Here is a 6,703-nt window from a genome sequence, read left to right on the forward strand (position 1 = left end):
CTTGATTCATAAAACAAGAAGGTTTCCATTGAAGGGGGCATAAAAGACAAAAATGTCACAGGTTTGTAAAGTAGAAGTGCCTCCCTTTTGGCTATGAACCTCGTGATCGCCTTTTACAATGAGACATTGGTCACAATGTTGCTCCAATATGAAATAGAATGAAACTAGCTAATGGTTTTAAGAAAGCCATACCGAAAATAAAGAAGTCCAAGTTATTGTTGGGCATGTATTCATATATTAACAACCTTTCTTCTCCTTGAATGTAATATCCTAGAAGTTTTACAAGATTCCGATGCTGAAGCTTGGCAATGCAAATGACTTCATTCTTGAACTCATAAACTCCTTGTTTTGAATTCTTTGAAAGCAACTTCATAGCAATTTCTTGTCCCCCTTCAAGCATACCTTGGCAATTAAAAATCATTTTGTTTGTTAGGTACAATATGGCGCCACTGAAAGAAGCCACATCAATTTTTTTTGTATTTTTCCTTCTTGTTTTTTCTTCTGTATAATGTTTTAGCATAAAGTCTATGTTGAAAGCCACTCTACATCTTCATTAGAGCTTGTTCAGATAATAAAACAATTAAATACATGTGCTTATTAAAATTTTTAAAATGTAGAGTTATCAATTCTACGTGACATAATGGGAAGTTTCTAGCAAAATACTGAATCAGTCATTGAATTAGGCAACCTACTGTCAACAGTTCATGTGGTTGGGCATCGGTTAGTTTTTAGAAAACTGGAAGTGTAGTTATATTTTTACCTTGTAAACAGGTCCAAATCCGCCCTCACCAAGCTTATTGTTAGTTGCAAAGTTATCTGTAGCTTTAGTGATTGTAGAAAAGTGAAATAACGGTAATTCTATATCTTCATTCTTGGCTTCTTTGTAGTAAGCTTCTCCAGGATAATGTCTTATTCGTCCTGCAGAAGGGGGCCGTTGAGAACATTTAAATGAAACAACTTGTTCAAAACAGGTAAACGTTTAAGCAAGCACACCTACAAACGTGAGATACTGAAGCATTAATGACAAATTTTATTACCTTCTCTCTTTGGTTGCCACTTTTTCTTCCAAATGTACAATGAAATGCCCATGGCAAGTATAAGTGTTCCTGTCAAGATTACTGAGATGACTACAATCCTCTTTCCTGCCTTCCAATTGTGGCCAGCTTGACCTAATGCTGAAGGAATTTAATTAAAATCAATTAAAGCGGGGAAAATATGCTCAATCTTCCATCCAAACTGCATCAAGCATGGAAGCTCAAGTGGAAGAGTTGTGTGTTCCCGTAAAGAGTCCAATTTACCCACCCGTATGAAATGTCCAATCAATAACAAAGATGCAAACTTATTAAAACCGAAAATAAGTCGTAAATAGTTAGATTAGCACATGGGGGAGTTGAACTCCCACCCTATCCTTACAAGCCCTTTAAGTTTTGTCTCCTATTCCACTCCCAAGAGTAGAACCCAAGACCTCACCTTAAGAGAGACTTCGCTTGGTTAACATTTAATGATTTCATGCGTCATAAATTTATAATGTACCACTTTACTGTTATTTATTTTATTATTAATAGTTATAGACTTATAATGTTATGTTATGTTGTGCTTCAAATTTGTAGATTATGTATGTTCAACACATAAACTTGAGTATCATTGTTATTTTATTAAACAAATTAAAATTATCAAGTTATAGAAGTAACATAACATATAACTACATATAAAAATTACGCTCAATCTTTAATGTTGAATTTATAAATAAACATAGAAATTGAAAAAGAAGAAAATGAGCACAAAATTGACTTTTAAATGTAGCTGATCCTATCGCCATTGTTACTAACGGCTGTTACACTTGTGAAATTCAATCACACCGCCATAGTAGCCATAATATGTGGTAGTGACTGCCCACACAATTACATAACGACTTTACATAACAATTGCACTTCATTTTTAAAATCATGAGTGAAATGCATTGAGGCTTCAATTTTTAGATGATACTCCCTAAATACTTGAGAATCACAGTCTAAGGTATGCCCCTCAATTGCACCTTGTATGTCTTTTATGTTTAAGTATACAAGGATTACGTATAATAAGAGCTTGTCATAGGCTCTTGTTAAACTTAATCTAGTAGATGGTTTAAACATAAGAAAACAATAACCTCTTTTGCAATTATATTCATAGAAAAAATTCAAGTAAATGACCCATTAAAAAGTAAATAACATTAAGGTTCAAGTGAGAAACTCAACAACTAAAGTTAAAGGATGTTGATTTCACTTTTGATGAGGGTAAGTTTCCTTATTGTCTACAATGAAATGTTCTAGGTCTTGAGGAAAAAAAGTATCTACACATTCATATTTAATTTTAATATTTTTTGCTACTTTAAAAGATTTTATTTATTTACTAAATATAAAAATTTCAAATTTGAAATGCTTACGTCTCGTTTCACAAGAGAAAAAATGTCTTGCGTCACGCATTTGCCTTTAAAAACTTTGATCATCAGAACCCCTAGTACTCAATAATAATCCAATATAAATTAAGATCCAAAAATAACAAACAAGGCCAAAATAAACTCAAATACAAACATACCTATTGGGTCAGACATGTGCATGGAGACGGGTAATTAATCTTCATTAGGATCGAATTCAAGACGCACTGACAATAGAAATCAACGTTCAACATGAAACAACTCTCTTTTTGCTAAACTGTAGTGAGGAATTTTCCAAGGAAGAAATGTAAATGTTTAGTATAGTTGACTACATGGTTCTTAGATAGTATAATCTAATTAATCTACGTTCACTGGTCTTATGTGTTTGGTTTGAATTCTTACCTAACTCAGAAGAAGCCATTCTTATGTAAATGTCTGGCCCATCTTCACTGAGCTTTCTCATATCAATCAACTCATTAAACCAAAGCAAGTAGCCGCTTCCATGTCCTCCTATGTTTAAATTTGTGTAAGCCGTACAATAGCATTTTTTCAAGCACTCCATCTCACATTCCCTTATGATCATGTCCCTGTCAAACTAGGAGTTCCATGTGTCTGGCATTTTATATCGCGAATATACTTGACAAACCTATCTCTCTTGCGGCAACCCAATGGTGTCCTCTGAACACACCCATTAGAATAATCTCCATTTCCCCATTTTGTTTGGTTTTGGGTCACAAATTTACTCAAACAACCACACGTCGTTGAGTTTCCAATGTTGCAGTTACCATCAGGACCACATAGGTTATAATTATCATAGTTATCTGTTGGTGTAGTCAGGTAAATGTCTCATTTCTGGGTTGGATCAACCCATATCCAGTGCCGTACATAGCCATCATAACTCACATCAAACCTTGAGATAACATTGCTCTGGAGTTCATAATGATAATACACCTCCTCCATAGTGTAAACCAATCCATATGTATAGAAGACATTTGGTGTCCCACCGAATCCGAAACCATTCCATGGCCTAGTTCGGAATAGCTCAACAGAACCATTACTCAGAATGTTTTGTGGGTATCCTTGAAGATCACACCAGTATGTAAACTCACCTTGAGCTGGATCATCGCTGCTCTTCCAGGAAGAGAGGCGACGCTCAAGGCCCGTTACAAAGTTCTTGCCAAGCTTCATGCCTGGTAAAAGAGTATCACATGGACTATGAAGCATGGATACGACAGATTTCATGCCATGGCAGTGTCTGACACGGGGACACGCTGGGGACACGTACGGGACACGCCGGGTGGCGTGTCTCTTTAATTTAATTATTTTTTTGCATGGGACACGGTGGAGACACGACGAAGACACGCGTGTCCACCAAATCTGGACATGCGTGTCCAAATCTGGACACAAAGAGCAAAAAAGAAGAGTAAAGGAGAAGAGTAAAGGTCTTGAAACAAACCTGGACTTCGATCCAGTCGACTCGTCGGCGACCTCCATGACTTCGATCCAGTCGACTCGACTTCGACCTCCATCCCCTTCGACTTCGACTTCGACGAGCTCTCTCTCTCACATTCTCTCTCTCCCTCGCGATTGCGATCGAGATCGATCGCTTCTTCCTCTCTCTCTCTGTGTCGCGTCTTTATCTTCTTTCTTCTTCTGGATTCATATATATATATATATAATATATAACTATTATTATTATATAATAATAATTGAAAGTATTATTATTATAATAGTTATAAAGGATGACATCAGTTATTATTATATAACTATTATTAAGTATATAACTATTATATTATATATACTTATACATATTAATAAAAATAAATAAATACATGTATATAAAATAAAATAAAATAAAAAAATTAATTAGAACACATTACTTAAAAAATATAATAAATAAATAAAATAATTAATATGTATTAAAATAAAAATATTCATAAAAAAATTAAAAAATCTGCCGTGTCCCCTGCCGTGTCCGTGTCCTCATTTTTTAAAAATTGTCGTGTCCCGTGTCCGTGTCCGTATGCGTGTCCGTGTCCGTGTCCGTGCTTTATAGCACATGGATAATCAAAGCTTTGCCACAACATATTATCATTCGCATCTCTCACAACAAGATTTCCTGGCTCCATAAGTTGTGCAACAGGTCCTATCACATTGGGAGACCAAATGACACTACCGATACCATCGACAAGGGCGAGAATTCCAGGGTCGATTACCGTTAAGACGCTTGATGAATTGACAAGTGGGATTTCTCTGTTGGCAACCCATACAACAGTCTTCATAGATATTTTCTTGTAGCATATTCCCAAGTATGTATTCCAGGAATTGCCAGGAATGAAAAAACCCATCTCAAAGCTTCCACCAAATGAAACAATGGTATTGGTGCCTGTAATGGAGTGGGTTTTGGTTATGGTGTCTACTGCGTTTGAGATTATTAAGATAGAAAATAAAGGGGAAAACAAGAAAGGTATTTTGAGGCCTTCCGTTGATAGTTTAATGTCTAATTCATGAAATTCATCTGTTTCTATAAATGAAAACTCAAGAACTCTTACAGAATAGTAAGTCTTCAGTTGGACCTTTCTATGGTTGCTAGCCTACTGCCTTTCATTTGGACTAGGAAGTCAATTAAAAAGACTTGGAATTGAAGTAATTTAATGCTAATTTGGACTATATTCACATGTTAGTCATTGCATCAAATCAACAACCTGGATTTCCATATGTATACATTAATGCACTTTGTTGTTCATAACAAGCACAAATGACATAGGAGTAGTTATAAATTACACAGACCAGTGTTTCTTTCCTTTTCTTTTCTTTTTTTTTTTTCTTTTTTTTTTGTTCAATTTGATCAACAAAGAAACAACCTGTATTAGAAGAAAATGAAGCAGAATTAACAACAATCATATGCACCACACCACAACCCCACAAAAACACCCAACAACACATACGCAAAAATCCCAAAAACTACACCAAAGCAATCAACATACTGACCTCTACATATAAACATTTTAACAAACAGGTGATAGGCATTGCACAAATTTGATGCCCAGTCCTCCCTCATGCCCCAACTCCAAGCATTGCAACACTAGGTCACCACATAACGGGCTGTTTGGTAAAGCTGCTTATAATTTTTATTTTTATTTTATTGAGGAAGTCTGTGCACATAGTGCAACTTTTATTTATAATTTATTAGGTAAAAATAACTTAAATAAGCTAAATATAACTAATTGTCTAAAAATTGATAGAGGGGTACTCTTGACTTTATTTTTCGATTTACCCAGCGTCCCAAAGATCAAATTTTCAACACAAGCAAAACAATCAAAGTTTTTTGTAATCTTGTTAGGTACCCATAAAATTTACCCTAAAAAAATTGCAGAAAAAAAAAGGTTGAAATTCATTTTGTGTCTCAATATAAAATAATTAAATTTAAGTTAAATAGTTTGAATCATCAAAAAGGACCTGCAGTGGGCCGAATTGGACCGTCTAATTAAATATTCCAAATCCAATCCCTTTTCAAATCTACAACTATAGGGTTCCAGGTTTTAAGGTTGCCACAAACATCATGATTTGATCACACAAGGGTAAATCTAAAAAATAAATAAATTTTGGATTTGTAGTTCCAAAATTTCAAAAAAATAAAAAAATGACATCAACTATGAAGTTGTAGGACCCAAATGCATGAATTTTTGGTGAAGGATTTTTTTTTTTTTTTTTCCAAATGTTATTCTATTAAAGCTTGTCTGCTTCTCTGTTCAAATTTTGGATGGAATGAATCCAATTATAATGAGAAGATATATTTTGAACTACCATGCTTGCAGATTGGGTTGAATCGAATGGCCTTTCAACTGCCATTTGTTTGAATTTAAGCAAATTGAAAAAATCAATCGGCATCTGTCTTCTTTATTAGTGGATGTTGATTGAGCAGGCCATGCGGGTTTTTGTAGTTAGCAGATGCAAATTGAGCGAGCTGTGCAGGTGAATATGGATTGATTTGGCAGTTTGAATTTTACTGTCTTGGGCTTTTTCTTAACTATTTTTCAGTAATTTTTTACTATTTTATGTCCAAAAATTTTTGTTGTCCATTTTTTATAATAAAAATAAAGATTAACTGTTATATTTCACAAATAGTAAATATAATTAGTAAATAAAGGTCTTTTTTTAACACACAAAACATACCTTCATTTTCTTGCGAGTATCAGCAGATCAGGTTGGGTGTTGTGGCCTCTCAACCGCTATCCGTCTAAAATTAGATGCAACGACGGAACTAGGAGAAGACTATAGGAGCTCATG

At 34.5% G+C, this 6,703-nt stretch overlaps 1 pseudogene; it reads right to left on the minus strand.

Moving 5' to 3' along the window:
* Window positions 1-3,259: 3,259 nt before the first annotated feature.
* Window positions 3,260-4,761, minus strand: LOC145796355 (G-type lectin S-receptor-like serine/threonine-protein kinase At4g27290 pseudogene; annotated as a pseudogene).
* Between the last annotated feature and the right edge of the window lie 1,942 nt (window positions 4,762-6,703).

The sequence above is a fragment of the Camellia sinensis genome, chromosome 7, assembly GCF_055761805.1.
Source record: "Camellia sinensis isolate YWXY chromosome 7, ASM5576180v1, whole genome shotgun sequence".
Lineage (NCBI taxonomy): Eukaryota > Viridiplantae > Streptophyta > Magnoliopsida > Ericales > Theaceae > Camellia > Camellia sinensis.